Source organism: Pongo pygmaeus, chromosome 16 (genome assembly GCF_028885625.2).
Source record: "Pongo pygmaeus isolate AG05252 chromosome 16, NHGRI_mPonPyg2-v2.0_pri, whole genome shotgun sequence".
Taxonomy (NCBI): Eukaryota; Metazoa; Chordata; class Mammalia; order Primates; family Hominidae; genus Pongo; species Pongo pygmaeus.
This window is the reverse complement of record NC_072389.2, coordinates 26,885,674-26,904,288: the sequence shown is the minus strand read 5'-3', so window position 1 is coordinate 26,904,288 and position 18,615 is coordinate 26,885,674. Positions and strand designations below refer to the sequence as shown.

Below are 18,615 nucleotides of genomic sequence, written 5' to 3'. Positions count from 1 at the left end.
ATAATCTGTTGAGGCATTTTGTTAATCAAATACTTTCTTTTATATATACTTATAAATGTCATACTAGAATTACACATTTTCTAATGAAATACAAAAGCATAAAAGAATCGTATTCATAAGTTGATTTTAATCATTGTCTCGAGTTCAATATTACAAACAAGTGTAATTATGGTACAAGTACAAAACAAATGGTGATTAAAGCATGTCAGAAAACAGATGTTCCTGCATACAGATGGACAATCCAATTAACACTTCTCAAATAGAAAACAGCTATTTACTCCTTACTAATGAGCGATATAATTATTTATCATTAATGCAGCTTGGTTTTTTAATGTCTCCATGAAGAGCTTAAATATAATTTTCCTAAAGATGCATTTGGGCCGGGCGCCGAGGCTCAGGCCTGTAATCCCAGCACTTTGGGAGGCCAAGGCAGGCGGATAACGAGGTCAGGAGATTGAGCCCATCCTGGCTAACATGGTGAAACCCCTTCTCTACTAAAAATACAAAGAAATTAGCTGGGTGTGGTGGCGGGCGCTTGTAGTCCCAGCTACTCGGGAGGCTGAAGCATGAGAATGGCGGGAACCTGGGAGGTGGAGCTTGCAGTGAGCTGAGATCCCACCACTGCACTCCAGCCTGGGCGACAGAGCGAGACTCCGTCTCAAAAAAAAAAAAAATAAATAATAAAAATAAATAAATAAATAAATAAGAAAAATGATGTATTTGGATGGTTAATGTATTTTTAATGTATAATTATCTATTGTAGTTAAAAGATGATCAAATATGCTGATTCACTCAGTGTCTATGTTTTAAATGCAGGACTTAAGGAACAATCTGCCATAAGGCACCAACTTATTGTTTTCTTTTAAATTATATATCTAACACGCATACACAGACACACTATATATATACAAAACATTAATAATGATGAAAATTTTGAGAATCATGAAGAATAGTATAAATGTAATATATATTTTTTTCACAAGAGTTTTCCAACTACCCTACTTTTTTTTTTAGTAGAATACATTAGATACTACAAAAGAAATGAAAACAAAATGATGTGGAATAGCATGTAAACAATAGAAAGAAGTTTTTGAAGATTGTTACAACACAGCTTCCCTAGCTAATAATACCTGAGAAAACCTGCACATGTGGCATATATGTGTAGGTACCTTTTAGCATATATAATGGATTTATTAATATTTCTTCATTGCGTTGATGGGATGAATATATAAAATAGTAAGTACAAATACCTAGACCTTTGCTTGGTGTATAGTAAATATTGTGTTAAAATAGAACTCTACTATCTTTCTACAGAAATACTCTATGCAGTGATTACTTCTGGCTGTGATACATAAAAACAGGAAAATCTCAATAGAGAAAAAATATGTATTCATGATCATGATTTGGATTTTTCCAAAGAACAAAAACTATGAATTGGGTTGCAAAGATTTCCTGTTAAGACAACAGTAGAAATAAAGACATGGAGTAGAAGATACACACATTGAGTAGGTTTAACAGGCCTAAGCAAAAGATGCACATGATGAAACATCAGGAGAACAGACTAGAAATTCCTCTAAGCCTGTTGTGAGAGCCAAAGAAAATACATCTGGGTTTGACTGTTGATAATGAGGAATTTCTGAAAGGTTGACCTATAGAAGTTCTGAAAAAATGCTTCTAAACAAACCAGATTCCTTTGTCAAATAGATAAGGGAAATTATGGATATGTAATGCCACTTTAGAAATTTCAAATGCACATTAACAAGCAACAGCAAAAAGTAAACCCCATTTAACTTTATTTAACCTAGATTTTATGAACTTATTTACTAAGCAAACTCTCCCATCCATATTTCCCTACTTGTAATACTTATTAAGAATCACTGTTCTGGTGTCATTGGAATTTACTTAGAGAAATGCAGTCTAACCTCTGCTTTAAGAAGCCAACTCTGGCAGAACTATCAATTGGAAAAAAGGAGAGTTTAGATGCTAGGAGGCCATTATAAAGCTCACTTGAGAGCTAATCTGTGCATGACTCTGACAGGAGAAAATAAAATTGAGAAAAAGGCCTGCATTGGAGGCAACAATCCTTGGAATGTGATTGACCGTAGATAATAATGAATGTGGAAGACCCAGAACAGACTTTAAAATGTTAAGCCCAAATGACTGTCTGACAGGTGGTATCTGTAATGAAAACTGGAAAGTCTGAAAGAAGAACAAGATTCTGAGGAAAAGACTAATTTTTTAATGTGTTGAGTTTGAGGGCCTGCTTTGGAACTAACGGGCAGCTGAAGATTTCATTTCATGTCAAAGAAACCTAATTTAAAATCCAGCAAGTACTAAACTCAGAGCTAAATGTGAAAGACTGAAATATGAACTTGCCCACCATGTTAGAGAGGTTTATGAGAGCTCAATGCAGAAATGCCTCTGAAGTGGGAAAATCTATAATTTCTCTGAAGAAGCACTGTCTGTGCTCTGGAGGTCAGAAATTTCCTAGACTCATGCCCTCTTTAGAGCAGATCCAGAAGTCTTTTAGAAATGAAATGTTGGACATGCCCATATGTCCTCTGAGCCTGTCCTTTCTGTCAGAAGTCATGCAGAGACCCAAATGTCAAAAAGGGACACCTTGTTTTGTTGATGCACAAGATTGTGGCATTCCAGTCTCTTTCTGAAAATACATTATTGGATTCTTTGCAGCCAAATTCTTAATAAAAGTTTGGTATTGCAGACTAATATTCCATGAAGAATTACCTAAAGCATGAGGAAATCATCCCTTTAGATCAGTGGATTTTTTGCTTTAATTTTTAAATTGACACATCATTGTACATATTTATAGGGTATAGGGTGATATTTTGATTAGATCCGTGTTTTATAGCATGTTATGTAAAGCTTCTGAGAAGAGTTAGGGAGCATCTTAGAAAGCAAAATGGAGTCTGTAAACAGACATGTAATGAATACTCAGCAAATATTCATGCACTCCCAGATATTTCAGAGACTTCCAGTTATGTTGGGATCACGTGGAAAGATCTAAGAGACTCTGAGGGGAAGTGCCATGAATCACTCTGGGGCTAAGGCAATAAAAAGCCCCTGCCTCATTCCAAGTTCTCTCCTTTTCCACTGCCAGTACTTTGAAGGTTACGTGCAATGTGTGTCATAGGTTAAGGCTAGAGGAGTTTATTCTGACTGACATTGAACTTTATGGGAGCAACCAACAAATTTTGGTTTGGTTGAGCCACTGAGAATTCAAGCTTAGTATCTTCTGGTTGCTGTTGCTGTTTACCAACACAGTGGGATTTCTACAGGGCTCAAGCGGGCAGAGAAATTCCATGTGAACCAGAATGTCTCCTGTTGGGCTTCTGTATAAATTGTGCTGATGAAAAATGTTAAGCAGATAAAAATGTTAGAAATTCATTGCTCCACACTGTATCGAAGGTATTTTTGTCTCAGTTGAAGCCATCCTAAAATTATATATTTAGTTCATACTATCTTCAATAGAATTGTTTTTACCGAGTTGCTTTTTGACGTTATACATGAGCCTTTTGTAGTTCACAACCGAATTCATACACAAATGTTACTGAGTCTATTGCCCACCATGTTAGAGAGGTTTATGAGAGCTCAATGCAGAAATGCCTCTGAAGCGGGAAAATCTGTCATTTCTCTGCAGAAACTATTGTAGTTTTAACAGAATGAATGATGGAAAATAATAATATAGAAAATCATATGAAGGAGTATGGAAGATGGGGCACTATTAAAGTGATTATTTGATGGCAACAAGGATGAAAATGTGTCATTGAAATTCTTTAGGTTTCACATAGAAATTGCACCAGTTTATCCCAGCAGACATATTGTTTAGAAGTTTTTAAGAAAAGAAATTTCTGAATCATGGTTTACATTGTTTTAGGTCATGGGAACTAGTAAACATGTTTCACTATGCAGACTATTAGTCAACATTTAGATCATGCGTTTCAATAAAGAATGTCAAATTGTGAGAGGAGAATGAATAAATCTAATTGTTACAGTCACTCAGCTGACATGCTGAAGTGCCTGGAAAATTTCTCACATGAATAATGGGTGAAGAGTCAAAGAATGATTCGTTTGGGGAAAAGAAGATCTGCCGGGTTTTGGAAAGGGTATGTGTATGCATTTAGTATTGTTTAGTGTGATAGCTCTATGGTCCTGACCTTCACATATTTATTGGGCTGCCATGTGTTAGGTGGAAACACAAAACTGTCATTATTTTGTAGGACAGAAAAGGCTGAATACTGACAATTTCATAGGTTCCACCTAATAGAATAGGAAACAGAGTTATCTCTGAATTGTTTATCTAAGGTAGAATTTGGGGAAGTACTTAGAATTTATAAAAATTAAATTTTAGACTAAAATATATAGATATATCTAGAGTTGTTCAAAAATGAAAATAGAGCTGAAATTTCAAGTGCTATAATGGAGTTCATATAAGAATTCCATGCTTTATATTTGAGGTTGGATATGTGCTTTTTCTTTATCCCTTTCATTTATATGGATCTAATCTTCTATAATGTTTAAAACATTTTGATAGAGATGTTCTTTGGTGTTCTTTTTTCTCTTGATTTAAAGATCTGCTTTACAACCAAACAGTAAGATTAAACAAAACAAAACAATGCCCACGGCTTCATGGTCACTCTACGCATTTAGAAAGGCCTCGTGCATGACCTATTATGGTCATCTGGAAATTCTTTGTAATTTTTTATCAAAGGGCTCTACATTTTCACTTTGTACTGGGCCCTGAGAATTATGCACCCAATCCTCAATCCATGGTCTTCTTAAATTCACATGCGGATTAGAATTATAAAGGTACATTAATTCTAGGCCATCAAAGGCTAGCTTATAACTTTCAAATTACATTTGGGAATTGTTCTTATATAACAGCATTTATTGCTCCAAAGATCATTATGTAATAACTACTAAATAATCTATATGAATGTACATTTGGGAAACCATGAAAACTTTCTCAAAGAGCTCTGCTGTTTTAAGTAACAACCATGAAATATTTCCAAAGGCATAAATTAAAATAATTACAACAGAAAATCTGACAGACAAAAAGAAAATCTATGACAACATACCAATGCAATTTATTGAAAATAGATACACATGAAACAAAGAATAAAGAACAGCAGGAAAATGTGCCACTATTGTGGTTACAGCTTCGAGGCAACACATTAAAATGCCAACCAGACACAGGTGGCAACAGATGTATCTACCACCAAAAAATAAAGTTAAATTAAATCAAGTCAAAAATTTCAAATGAAGTAACTGTTCAACGAAAATGAAAAAGAATAAAAATCACATCTGCTTACATGGCAATGAAACATGAAAGATTCTGCTAAAAGTTTATGTTGAAAATTAAGATGGAGGTGATCTATGCACACTCATCCAAAAATAGAAAACAATGAATTAGTGGACCAATGCCAATGTTAATTTTGAAAACCTGAAAAAGAAGAAAATTAAAATATGGTTGATAGGTTCTCTACAATATAGCAAGAAAACTCTGCCCAAATTCTAAAGGATACAAAGTCTACTCAATTTAATAACAAATGGCACGTTTCTTTTTCTTAAAAACATATGCATAATCTGTGAGTGCATTTTCTACTTTAGGGACCATTTGAATTAAAATCCTGAAGTTCTTATGAATGTTTTAGAAATATGTACAGTAAATGAATAAAGCCCATAGTTATTTAAGGATAACATTTAAAATTATTTACTAAATGTTTAATATTAAAATAATAGTACATGCCGTCCAGTCATAATCAAAAAAGCCAAGGTGATTATGGAGTATTGAGGCTGAAAAGAGCTAGATCTAAATCAACCTATTCTGGACTTCACTGTCAGTGAAAAGAATTGAGAGGAAAATTTTCAAAAAATACTTATACTTGTGAGATTGGTGATGAGAAACAATCTGTGAAATATTGCCATTTCTCTGGAGTAAAAATTTTAAATGATTGATTAGCACGATGTCCCTTTCTCTTCACACTTACATCTTTCTGATTTGCTCCTCACATCTCAGGCATGCTGAGGCTATAATGTCTTTCCATCTACCTTAGGTTTACTATTTTAAAATTGATTTTTGATGTTGTGAACATGAATTGTGTATTAATACAGGAGAACGGGGTGTGTATTTCTGAAAGTCCAGAGTTGTAGGGGCAAAGAAGAGATTTCTGGAGTCCCCTGCGTGCCTGCTTACAGAGGTTTCCTTCCTGATATTGTCAACTTCCAGAATTCTTGCTCTGGCTCCATTTTAAAGCCCTGACCACAGTTAAGTGTCTTTTCCTGACCCTCATTTATACTACCATGAAGCTCCTTTGTAACATGAAATGTGCAATGTGACCAATTGTTGGCTGTCCAGACAAACATATGTTAGGACTTTTCACTCTGGCTTCATGCTGAAACATCATTCACATTTAGTAAAGGAAGGGGCACTCTGTTAAACTCACCACATTCTTTACTTTCTGGAGTCATATAGAGATATTCCACTAAGTCCTTTTGCTTGATCCCATAGAGACCATCCTATGAAAATTGAATTAATATGAAAGCAGGTAGAGTGAATATTCATTTAAGTCATTTACAACAACATCCAATAGTGTCTCCAAGTGGAACAGATATTTAGAGACCAGTTTGGCAGGAGATGGGATGGGGAAAAAGAGTGGCTGATGCATGCTGAGAAGTAGTAGGAACAATCTAGTTTTCAAAATATTGTTCTTCTTGTTAAGAGTCTGTTTCTCAGGTTAAACACAGTCAAGTGATCACTCAGTCGAGTCTAATAATTCAGTAACTGAGAACAGATGGAGAATACATGGATATGTGTCTGTGTGTACACTCACATGCAAAATCAGTTGCCCTGACTTTATCTTACATCAATCTATTTATTGATTTTGATAGGAAGAGTATGTATTTTAGATACCTCAAGAATATCTCCTGAAATACTTCCATATTCTTGCCTTTTGAAGAATCTTTTTAAAGGAAGAAAAATAATTATTAGCAAAGAATCCACATTCCCAGTGGCTCCATTTTCATCTCCTTAATCCAGTGTTAAAATTCATGGCTTGGGAAAACTGGGATGTTTACAATGCCTTTTTATACCATTCATCTATACCATTAGTTTTAATAGCCTGTTCACTTGAACAATTTGTAAGTATGTGGTAAAAGAAACTAAACTAAAATAATAATGCATTATATTTGAAAACATCAGTATCCTGTACACAAAACTTCCATAAGTAGTTCTTCCTAGATTGAAACTAGAACAAATCCATTTCCAAAAAATCTATATTTTTCTGAAGACAAAAAAAAATGTTGCTACAGATAATTGCCATGGGCTGCAAATATTCTAATTCATCCAATATTTCTCTCTTGTTGCATGTTGTATAGATAAATATAATGCATCAATATTAGGATAGCATATATTTTATTAAATGTTAATGCAGAATTCTAAATTTTCTAGCATTCACAGAAAAGCAAGCTGCTGATAATAAGTAGTATTTAAAGAGAAATCTTATCTACTACAATGAATTGAGAAATCCAGGATATTAAGACCACAAAAATGATTGTTTAGATGATTTAATTATAGCACAACAGGCTTTTCTGCTGATAGTTATAATTATGTTTTAATAACCCAATCTCAACAAACATAACTACAGTACAAATGATGAGCACAAAAATCCATCTCATTTGTAGCTCAGACTAGTATTTCAAATGGAATTTCTCTATTAGTAATTTAGTCTGATTTTTATAATTCATTAGAATAAATCAATAACTGACTTAGAAATCACTTCTATGATTTTAAGTATTTTTCCCCAGAAACATTAACAATACCACAAGCATTAAAATGTTGAGAAATATTTGTATATGATGATGTCAGTGGATGTTCCTTTCCTCAGCTAATAACTTCTAGTATAAAGTTTTCAGATCTGTACACAAAAATGGATCATAAAAATATAATCATGGTAGAAACTATGTAGCAATTTTATGAATGTGGAGAAAGAGTTCAAATAGTACTTTTCTACTGTACTGTGTCCATGCAAAGCTTCATTCAAACAAACAAAAACAATACTGAATTCATTATGTTACAATCTTTCAGGACACTGCATTTGTTCACACTCTCCCCTATCTCCATCTCTAAGGGACAGATATAATTCCCCACTCCTTGACTTTGATCCTTGCTGTGTGACTTTGCTTAAGCCAAAGGGGTATCTTAGAGGATTTAAGGCAACAGAAGCCTGGCATGTTTTTGCACAGGCAGGTTGCACTCCTGACTTTCGCCATAACAATAAAATGCTTCAAGTACCCGGGAGGGCTGAGGAGGATAACAAATACATGGAACAGATCTGGACACCAGCTGCAGCTTCAAGCCAATGCTAGCCAAGCCCAGCCTAGATCAGCTGAACTGTGTCTGACCAGAGGTGCACGAACAAGAAAGGCAACGCCGTGGACCTGGGCCAGATGGGCAGCTTCTACATTGGCCTGGGTTCCCGCCTCCACTGCAACATCTTCTCCTACGACTACTCCGGCTACGGTGCCAGTTCCGGCAGGCCCTCCGAGACCAACCTCTACGCCGACATGGACGCCGCCTGGCAGGCCCTGCGCACCAGGTGAGGGCGGCCCTGGGGGGAGCTCAGCCTGGGCACACCCGAGAGGGGACCAGGGCGGCGGCCGAGGGGAGGGCCGGGCTTCCCTGGGAGGAAAGTGGGCGGCCCTGCAGGAGGGGAGCCACAGTGGACGCATGCGGCCAGAGAGCCGGACAGGTGAGCTCAGGCATGCAGGTGCAGCCTCCACACGGCTAAGGTGTGGCCAGGAGGTCCCCCCACACCCTGGCCTGTGGAGCCAGGCTCCCTGGGATCCCCTGGCCTGAGAACAAGAAGGGGCTGGGCTTGTCACAGGGGCGTGGACACCACGCGGCGGGAGGGGGTGGGTGGTGTCGGGGGGTCTGTGCACGTGTGGCTGGGGGCCCACGGGCCGAGGCAGCACTTGGGGCCAGGTGAGGCGAGGCTGCTGCATCGAGGTCCCGAGGCCTGGCCCATGAGGCCCTGTGGCTGTGGAGATCGGCCATCCCGGGGCAGGGCCTGCAGGTTCAGGTGCAGACCCCCAGCACACACCCGAGGTCTGGGCCAGCCTCGATTCCAGATCCAGCCCTCCTAATCATCCAGGTCCCCAGCCCTGCGCTTGCTTGGGCCCTTCTCTCGTGTTTGAGCACCGCCCGGGCCAGTGCTGCTCTGGACCAGAAGACCCGCGTGGGCCTCTGGAGGCCTTTCTTGCTCGCCACCCCCTGGGGCTGTGTCGTCCTGGCCCTGCCCAGCCCAGCTCAGTGGTCTGACCCGCTCCTGCAGGGGCCAGGCGCAGCTCTGAGAAGTCAGAGACCCTGGGGAGGTAGGGTCCTCATTGCCTTGGCGATATCCCAGGCAGTCCCTGCTGTGGGCCTGGGAGCTGGGTCCCCTGGCACCACCCTGGCTCTGGGGGGCTCCCGGCAGTGTGGGGCGCCGAAACCAAGCACCACTTCATGCAGCTTCCTCGGCCCCCTCCTGTCTCTACTTCCCGGGGCACTGGCAGAGTCATATCCACCATGGCCAGCTCTGAGCTCTGTCTGCTCCGCCATCTGTCCTGCTGCCGCTTTGTCCTGCAGGAACCTCGGCCCAGAGCCGTGAGGGGGAGGCCAGATCGCGCTCAGGGCCTCCACTGAGGATGTGTCTTGTTTGATTGTCTGAGTGGTGACATCCAGGTGGCAGCTGGGGCTCCTGCCTGGAGCAGGTGACAAGGCTGGGCTGGCTCAGCACACTACTGGCCTTGGCTGCCAGGGAGCAGGCCAGGGAGGCTGAGGCAGAGCTGGGGCCACAGGCACAAGCCAGGCAGCATCCTTTGGGCCATGGGTGAGCAGTGAGCTGTGGAGTGCTGCCAGGAGGCTGGGATTCCAGGCCAAGGAGGGGGACAGCCCTGCTGGTGGAGTCCGAATGCCAGGCAGACGGGACGCACACCTGCCCATGCTCCTGCCTCGCAGGAGGGCATCTGCCTAGGATCAGAGCCTGGAGCGTGTGGGAGAGTTCTGGGGTCGTGGCATCGACTGGGTGGCAGGTGGGTCCCACATGGTTGGGACTGGGCACGAAGAGGCCTTGGGACTGGTGCTGGATCAGCTGGGCCAGGGGCCGCACACCAGTGACCTGGGGGTGGGGGTGGCCCTGGGTGGGAGCTGGTGGTGCTGAGGTGGCCGAGGACTTGTCCACTCCCAAGAGAAGGCGCTGGTGGGAGGAGGTGCTGCCCCCGCAGCCGCCACCCTCGATGCTGACCTGGGTTGGGCTGGCACCTCATTGGGCATGGGACTCCGAGAGTCCAAAATTGGGTGGAGACATCTGGGGACACAGCTGCCTGAATTCCTCATGGCCAAGGGGGTGGGCAAGGGCTGCAGGGAGGAAGAGTGTACCCTGCCCCGGCCAGTGCACCAGGAACGGCTTTCTAACCTGGGCAGGAAGGCGTGAAGCATTCAGGATGTGGGGGGGCACACAGTTCCCAGTGTGCGCCCAGGAGTGACCAGGAGAAGGAGAGGCGCCAGGGCTTCCCCTACCCTAGCCCGAGGGGGCTCCCTAGCCAGGATCCAGCAGATCCTGGCTAGGAAACGCCAGTGAACCATAGCGCCAGGGAACAGGACCAGGCCGCCGGCTCCGTGCACCGCTGCGGTGTTGGGGGACTGGGGGTGGTTCTTTGGACTGGTGTGGAGCCTGGGACTGACCCACTGACTTGGCTGAGCGGGGAGACTGGAGAGTCGCATCCGGAGTTGGGCCCGGGGACGCCCGCTGGCGGGAGGGGTGCGCGCGAGTCGGAGGCCGCGGCTGACCCTGCTCCGGTGCCGCCAGGTACCGCATCAGCCCGGACAGCATCATCCTGTACCGGCAGAGCATCGGCACAGCGCCCACGGTGGACCTGGCCTCGCGCTACGAGTCCCCGGCGGTGGTGCTGCACTCGCCGCTCACCTTGGACCTGAGCGTCGCCTTCCTGACACCAAGAAGACCTACTGCTTCGACGCCTTCCCCAAGTGAGCAGGCTGGGGCGGGGACAGGGGCGGTGACGGGGATGGGGTCCGGGACGGGGGCGGCGCCCGGGCCGGGCGAGGTCTCACCCGCCCCACGCCCCTCCCGCAGAATCCAGAAGGTGTCCGAGATCACGTCGCCCGTGCTCATCATCCACGGCACGAAAGACGAAGTGATCGACTTCTCGCACGGGCTGGCGCTCTACCAGCGCTGCCCCAAGGCGGTGGAGCCGCTGTGGGTGGAGAGCGCCAGGCACAAAGACATCCAGCTCTACAGCCAGTACCCGGAGCGCCTGCGCCGCTTCATCTCCCAGGAGCTGCCCAGCCAGAGCTCTTAGCGGCCGCCGGGGCCCCAACCGGCCGGACCTCAGCAATGAGGCGGCCCCCGGACCTCATCCCGCACCGGCCTCCCAGGGGCTGCATGTGGACCCCCGGGTGGCCCGGGGGATCTCGCCCCGACCCAGGGGCCGTGAAGGATGTACAGGCAACAGAGCTACGCACTTCTTTCCTTTTGGAAGCAAGAAGAAAAATCGTGAAAACGGAAATTAAAGATTTAATTTTTTTTTTTTAAACACAATGTTTATTAATATACTCCAAAGTTGTTTTTTTTTTGAGACGGAGTCTTACTCTGCCGCCCAGGCTGGAGTGCAGTGGCGCGATCTCAGCTTACTGCAGCCTCCGTCTCCCAGGTTCAAGCGATTCTCCTGCCTCAGCCTCCCGAGTAGCTGGGACTACAGGCACGTGCCACCATGCCCAGCTAATTTTTTGTATTTTTAGTAGTTACGGGATTTCACTGTGTTAGCCAGGATGGTCTCCATCTCCCGACTTCGTGATCCGCCCGCCTTGGCCTCCCAAAGTGCTGGGATTACAGGCGTGAGCCACCGTGCCCGGCCGTTTTGCACAGATTTTTTAATGCAGAATCATTGTGGCAATGGGTAATGGCTACCAAGGTGCCATCGTTCAACAATCCTGTTACTCAGTTATCACATCTACTATGTGTAAGCTATAATATCTTCTAAAATGAATTATAACTATATTCTAATTGAAATAAATGGTATCACAATATTTAACTAAGTAATCTCTGCTAGTTTAGTCTCTATTTCATCTCAACGGAATGCCTTCTCAGTTCCTATAATTGTGACTAATTCTCTGAGACGACATCAGAAATACCACTATAAACCATGAAACCTACAAAGGGAATTCCTCTTTTTCCTTTTATTATAGAGATGCTTTTTTGTTTTCTGCAAGCAAGCATGGTCTTAATCAATTTTGTATGCCCATACCTAGGAGAGTCCCTGATTCATAAGACCTCAATAAGATTTGTTGAATAAAGTGAAAATATGATTTTCAGCTTTCCCTCACCACTTTCTTCAAAACAGACTAGTTCATAACTGAAATAGGCATTGTTTCTAGAAAACAGTCACTCCAACTGATCCCCTCGTTTAATCATTTTTGTACTCCCTGAATCTATCATAATACCTGGCACATAGTGGGTAAGTAATCAATATTTGTTCACTGAACTAATGGATGAGTGAATGAAACAATACAGGCATTTTAAAATTATAATTCAAGATTGAAAGCATATTACTTGTCATTAGAATGATTTTAAACAGTTAAGTATATGATAATTAGGAAGATTTACTTTCCTGCTTCATTTAAATTTTAAATATAGTGATCAAGGTAATTATGATTTTCATTCGTTTATTCAATAAATGAATATTTAATATTTTTTATCTCACATGATTGATACTGGTCAAAGACATTACAATGGTATTATACATAAAGATTTGTTTTAAATTTATAATATCTTGAAATTTTTCTCTTGTTAATCCACAAAGTATATTTATAGATTGGGAAATATACTTTTTAAAATGTCAGATATTGTTATTTTCTATTTTATCTTATTATTATTATTATTATTTTTGATACAAGATCTCACTATGTCACCCACTGCTGGAATGCAGTGACATAATCATGGCTCAGCACAACCTCAACCTCCCAGGCCCAGGTGATCCTGCTACCTCAGCCTCCTGAGTTGCTAGGACGACAGGTGCCTGCCACCTTGCCCGGCTAACTTTTTAATTTTTTTTTTTTTTGGTAGAGATGAGTTTTCACCATGTTGCCCAGGCTGGTCTTGAACTCCTGGGCTCAAGCAAAATGCCAGCCTCGGCCTCCCAAAGTGTGAGGATTACAGGCATGAGTCACCACTATGGGGCAGATAATGATAGTTTTTCAAGAATCGGTAAAACATTGTCCTTCAATGAATTAGTGCAGAAGCATGAAAAAAATCTATTATGAGCAAATCTGTGAAACAGACATTGAAGTTAGTATTCTAATAAGGCTTTGTGCTTTTTGATGACATAAAATAATTGTGCTATGACAATACAGTTACTTAAATGAGAAGTATGAATAACTTGCTTTGATATGTTTGTGGTATGTTTCACTTATTTCTTAAGAAGGGAAATTATTAAATTTAAACTATATATGTAAAGAGTGCATATCAAGTATTTTAAAAGCCTGAAGAATTAGTTTTCATTTCAAGAATTATTAAGTGTCTTAAGAACATATTTATTTTCTAGAAATATTGAGACTCTTCTTGTGTAATGTGATTCTTTTAAAAATTTTGAAAGGATTTTCTTATTACATTAAAAATGAATGTATACAGTAAGAAGTTACTAGGATAGAGTGAATTTAGCAGCTATCTTGCTTTGTTATATGTCTTATAAATTAAAACTATATTTTCATAATTAAAAGCCAAGCTCATTTGCTTTCATAAGACTAAGAGAAAAGGAGTATTAAATGAAGTTAAATTAGATTTTACCATCTTCTTAATAAATTTCAGGCCTGGTTTGATAATATATTCCCAGATACATAATTTAAAAATGATCCTTTGGCTGGGCGCAGTGGCTCACGCCTGTAATCCCAGCACTTTGGGAGGCTGAGGCGGGCGGATCACGAGGTCAGGAGATCAAGACCATCCTGGTTAACACGGTGAAACCCCATCTCTACTAAAAATACAAAAAATTATCTGGGTGTGGTGGTGGACGCCCATAGTCCTAGCTACTAGGGAGGCTGAGGCAGGAGAATGGGGTGAACCCAGGAGGCAGAGCTTGCAGTGAGCCAAGATCGCGCCACTGCACTCCAGCCTGGGCGACAGAGCGAGACTCTGTCCCAAAAATAAATAAATAAATATGAATTTAGTGACAACTGGTTATAGTTTGGAACCTCATTTGTGAAATAAACCATATTTCAAAATATTTTAAGCAGAAATACATTTAAGTTTTAGCCTATAAATTACCAGAATTTGTCCTAGCCACCTAAATAAAAAATATAAAAGTTCTACATTTTAACCTCCTTTCAACACTTTATAACCAGAAAACCCAGCAGATAAACAGCTCAAGCCTTAATGGGAAATGATAACATATAAGATCAGCAGCATCCACATAAATCAATTTTTATCCAACACAAAACTATTACATACGCTTTAATCAAAAAGAAATTACCAATGGCCAACCCCAATCCCATTACTTTCAAAACAAAGTCCTCAAACATTCCTTTCCAGTTGAATGTACACTGATTGAAATGGTTGTTTTATGCAGACAATTGATTTTTTTAAATGAAATGTCTAATAGGGAAGTCAGTGCAGTACACTACCCATTCCAGACAGCAGCCTCCCATTGAATTTACTCAGACAAACTAATTGCTGAATTAGTTGACCATGGAAAGTTATTGAGGGCATATCCAGCACTTTCTTCTGAACCAAAACTAAATCTGTTTTGGTCACTACTGCATTGCTATTCAAAATCAAGAACTGTTCGTCTCTCTGGAATATAGTATCATAAGCCTGGGGAGGTGACAATGTTATGTAATGGAGTTGTGGGGAAAGGAGTGAGTGTTGTGGCATTTCCCCGACCAAGGGAAAGAGTCTGTATTAGTTCACAGAATCAGCTGACATGCTATGCTCAAAGAATTCACAATTAGCAATTGACCAATCAATTTTGATTAACTCATTCTGTATGACTATCATAGGCTATTAAAAATAGGAAAGCGTGTTTCTAAAATGTGTTTCATAACAAGTGATTTAATGATAAAAGCTTGGACAGTTTTCAGAATTCAAAAATTCCGAGATACTAATATCTTTAAAAACTCCTGTCATTGTGTGTGTGTGTGTGTGTGTGTAAACACTACCTGTGTAATCATCTATTGAGATTTAAATTAGAACATTTTCTCAATGTATCACAGTTCTAAAGTTACTATTTATTATATTGGTATCCTAGGAACAGAGTGAAAAAAGGCAAAGAGGTAATTTGCCACAGTCTTTTTCTGCTAAAATCAGAGTGTCTCTCATCTCTGCCTGAATCCACTATATTGTGATTACTGAAATACATATTATAGAATATCTACTTATTTTGTGGATTTAGGCAATGATTATGATTATTGCTTTTCTCACATCTAAAAATCAAATTTATATTATACATGAAGACATTTTGTAAAGAAGTTTTGGTCTCTATAAAAATGAATACTTAATAGAAATGTAATATTATTTTATGTTATTTGAATTGTTAAGTTTAAGAAAATAAAATGTTTTTTAAATCTATTACTTTTAACAACACTGTAACATTTATTGGTTTTGGAATAAAATAAATCCAGAAAATTGCTGTGATATTACTTTTTATGTTTCTTATTGAAAGTAGGTCAATTAATTTCTAAGCAATGGGGCATTATAATTGTCAACTAACAGTGCTCAAGCAGTTAGGATTTTAACTGCTGACATTTTCTTTGAAAAATGATAGATGTCATTTAGTGTTTAAAGATAAATTGCTGCATAACTGTGACTTTTTTGCTGATAACTTTGCCATAAGCAAACATAACATGACCAAGAAGTTTCAAAGTAAGTTTGCTAGGTGAGCAAATCTAAATTAAAAAGGCTCTCATATTTCCTCAATCAGATATACTAAGATCAACCAAATGTTGTTTTCAATCTATAGTACGAAAGGGCAATTGAGTCTGACTCAAACATCTGAAAAAGTTAATGTTAACACTTAGGAATACGTCTCCCTGTAGGAAAATTTTCACTGGCCATGGGCTATACCACATTTATCGCAGGTGATTTTCAAAGGGACAAATATTGCCCATTTCAGAAACAGGTCTGGAATGCAGGAAACTGCCAGAAAGTAACTGTGAGAGTTTGCGCAATGGCTGACCTGGAGGAAGATGTCAGAGTCACAGATGGAGAAGGGAGGTGCATGACTCCCCTCTGTTGCCAAGATTCCCAGTCTCAATTCAGAAGGATTTGCAGAGAGGGTGAAGGAACATTGAAGTTTCTGAGATATTCCTTAAGGACCAAGCTATAATCCAGTTATCTATTTACATCAGATCTCAGCTTTTTTTTTTTTTTTGAGGAGGGTGTGGGAGGGGATGTGTGCAGAACATACATATAGGGCTTGCCCTAAATGATGAAATAAAATTGTGTATGCTATGACCTCTCTAGGAAGCCTCTAAACTTTTCTTATAAATTGTCTTCTAACTATAATATTTCTTTTGGCCATCCTTGGAGTACTCCCAGGTGACACACAGCTCAGGCTAACATTTCTACAGGACTGCTACCTTGATCTCTGGAGAGTCCAGTGATGTTCCATACCAATATGTCTCAGGGTCTCTGCCGACCTTCCACCCATACCCTTAACACGCAGAGAAAGCTGACACTTTCTGTTAGCTCTAATTTTCCTTGAAAAAAAGTGGCAATATGTATCAAAATACAATTATTAGTTTCAATATGTAGAACGTATTACAAGAAAAAACAGATGCCAAAAACATTTTATGTCTACTGATATTCCTATTAGTCTTTATTATCATGAAAAACTGGTCACAACCTAAATATCCAACTTTAGGTGACTGGGTGAAGTAAGACTGTAATCTTTCATATGATAGAATAATATGCCAGCACTAACAACCAGATAGCAGACTATTTAATGCCATGGTGAAGTATTTGTTTTGTGTGGTCAGGTGAGCAGTTCAGATCGTAAAATCAAATGTACCTTATGATCTTATTTTTTTAAGTAAAGTATTGATGTATTTATATGTATAATTAAGTATAGAAAAAAGCCTAGATGGCTTCTCTTATAAGTCTTTTCATTGTTTTGTAAATGGTATCAATATTTATTTTTCACTTTTTCCATCGTATTTCCTAGAATAATAAAATTCAATTCCCTCTGATGAGCATTCATTATTCTTTTTTTTTTTTTTTTTTTTTTTTTGAGAGGGGGTCTCACTCTGTCTCCTGGTGATAGAGTGCAGTGGCCTGATCTTGGCTCACTGCAGCCTCCGCCTCCTGGGTCATTATTCTTACAGTAAGAAAAAGTGAATGTTACTAAGTATCTTCTCTGTCCTAGATCAACTAAGTATATACAAGGTGCCAAATACATTTAATAAAATGTTTTATTCATTCATAGGTTTTTGCAGTACAATTTTTTTTGTATGATTCTGTTGTCTTATCATCTCCACCAACAGTTTTGGTGTGAATTTATACTCTAAAGGAAAGGTCACAACTTTATACAATCTCAGGGCTTAAATACTATCCATGTGCTGATGCTTACAAACATATACCTCCGGTTGTGTGGTCTCCTTGAGTTCTGCACATCCCTCTTGGGTATCTAATAAGCATCTCACAGTTAACAAAACCACTGATTTCTAATCGATCCCAGGGACCCTCGGCCAGGCCTGCTCCTCTCTCAGAATTCCTTTTCGCACTTAGTGACAATATCATCCCACCAAACCTCGCTATCATCTTTCTTCTGTCTCCCAAATTTCCAATCCATTAACAAATCCCAATAACCCCGCTTCCAATATTTGTGTAAATCTATGCACTTCTCAGCTTCTCCACTCTTATTATTCTAGTTCCAATTATGTGGTCTTCTGTCTGTATTACTTTCTTTTTTCCATTCTTGTACGCAGGGTCCAGTTTTCATAGTGAAGTCCTCATAAAACATATATTAAATTTTGTCAACTTCTGCTTACAGTTTTTTATTTATTTATTAAATTTGTGATGTATTTTTATTTATTTATTTATTTTGAGAAGGGGTCTTGCTCTGTCATCCAGGCTGGAGTGCAGTGGCGCGATCTTGGCTCACTGCAAGCTCCGACTCCTGGGTTCAAGCGATTCTCCTTCCTCAGCCTCCTCAGTAGCTGGGATTACAGGCATGTTCCACCATGCTGGGCTAATTTTTGTATTTTTAGTAGAGACAGGGTTTCACCATGTTGGCCAGGCTGGTCTCAAACTCCTGACTTAAGGTGATGCACCCACCTCAGCCTCCCAAAGTGCTGAGATTACAGGCATGAGCCACTGCGCCCAGCTAGTTTCTGCTTACAGTTTTAAAATGACTTCTTAGTCTATTTAGGAGAAAACATAAACTCTTTGCGGGAGCCTACTGGACTCCCCAAAACATGATGTATGTTTATCTCCTCCCTTTAACTCACTCTGTTTTAGCCGCCTGGCCTTCTGTTCTTTGAGTAAAATAAACTTATTCCTGCCACAGGGCCTTTACACCTATTTTGCCTTCTGCCCCAGACACAGTTCT

At 40.5% G+C, this 18,615-nt stretch overlaps 1 pseudogene; it reads left to right on the top strand.

The window, feature by feature from the left end:
- The first annotated feature begins 4,061 nt into the window (after nucleotides 1-4,061).
- Nucleotides 4,062-11,376, top strand: LOC129014532 (alpha/beta hydrolase domain-containing protein 17A-like; annotated as a pseudogene).
- Nucleotides 11,377-18,615: the final 7,239 nt, after the last annotated feature.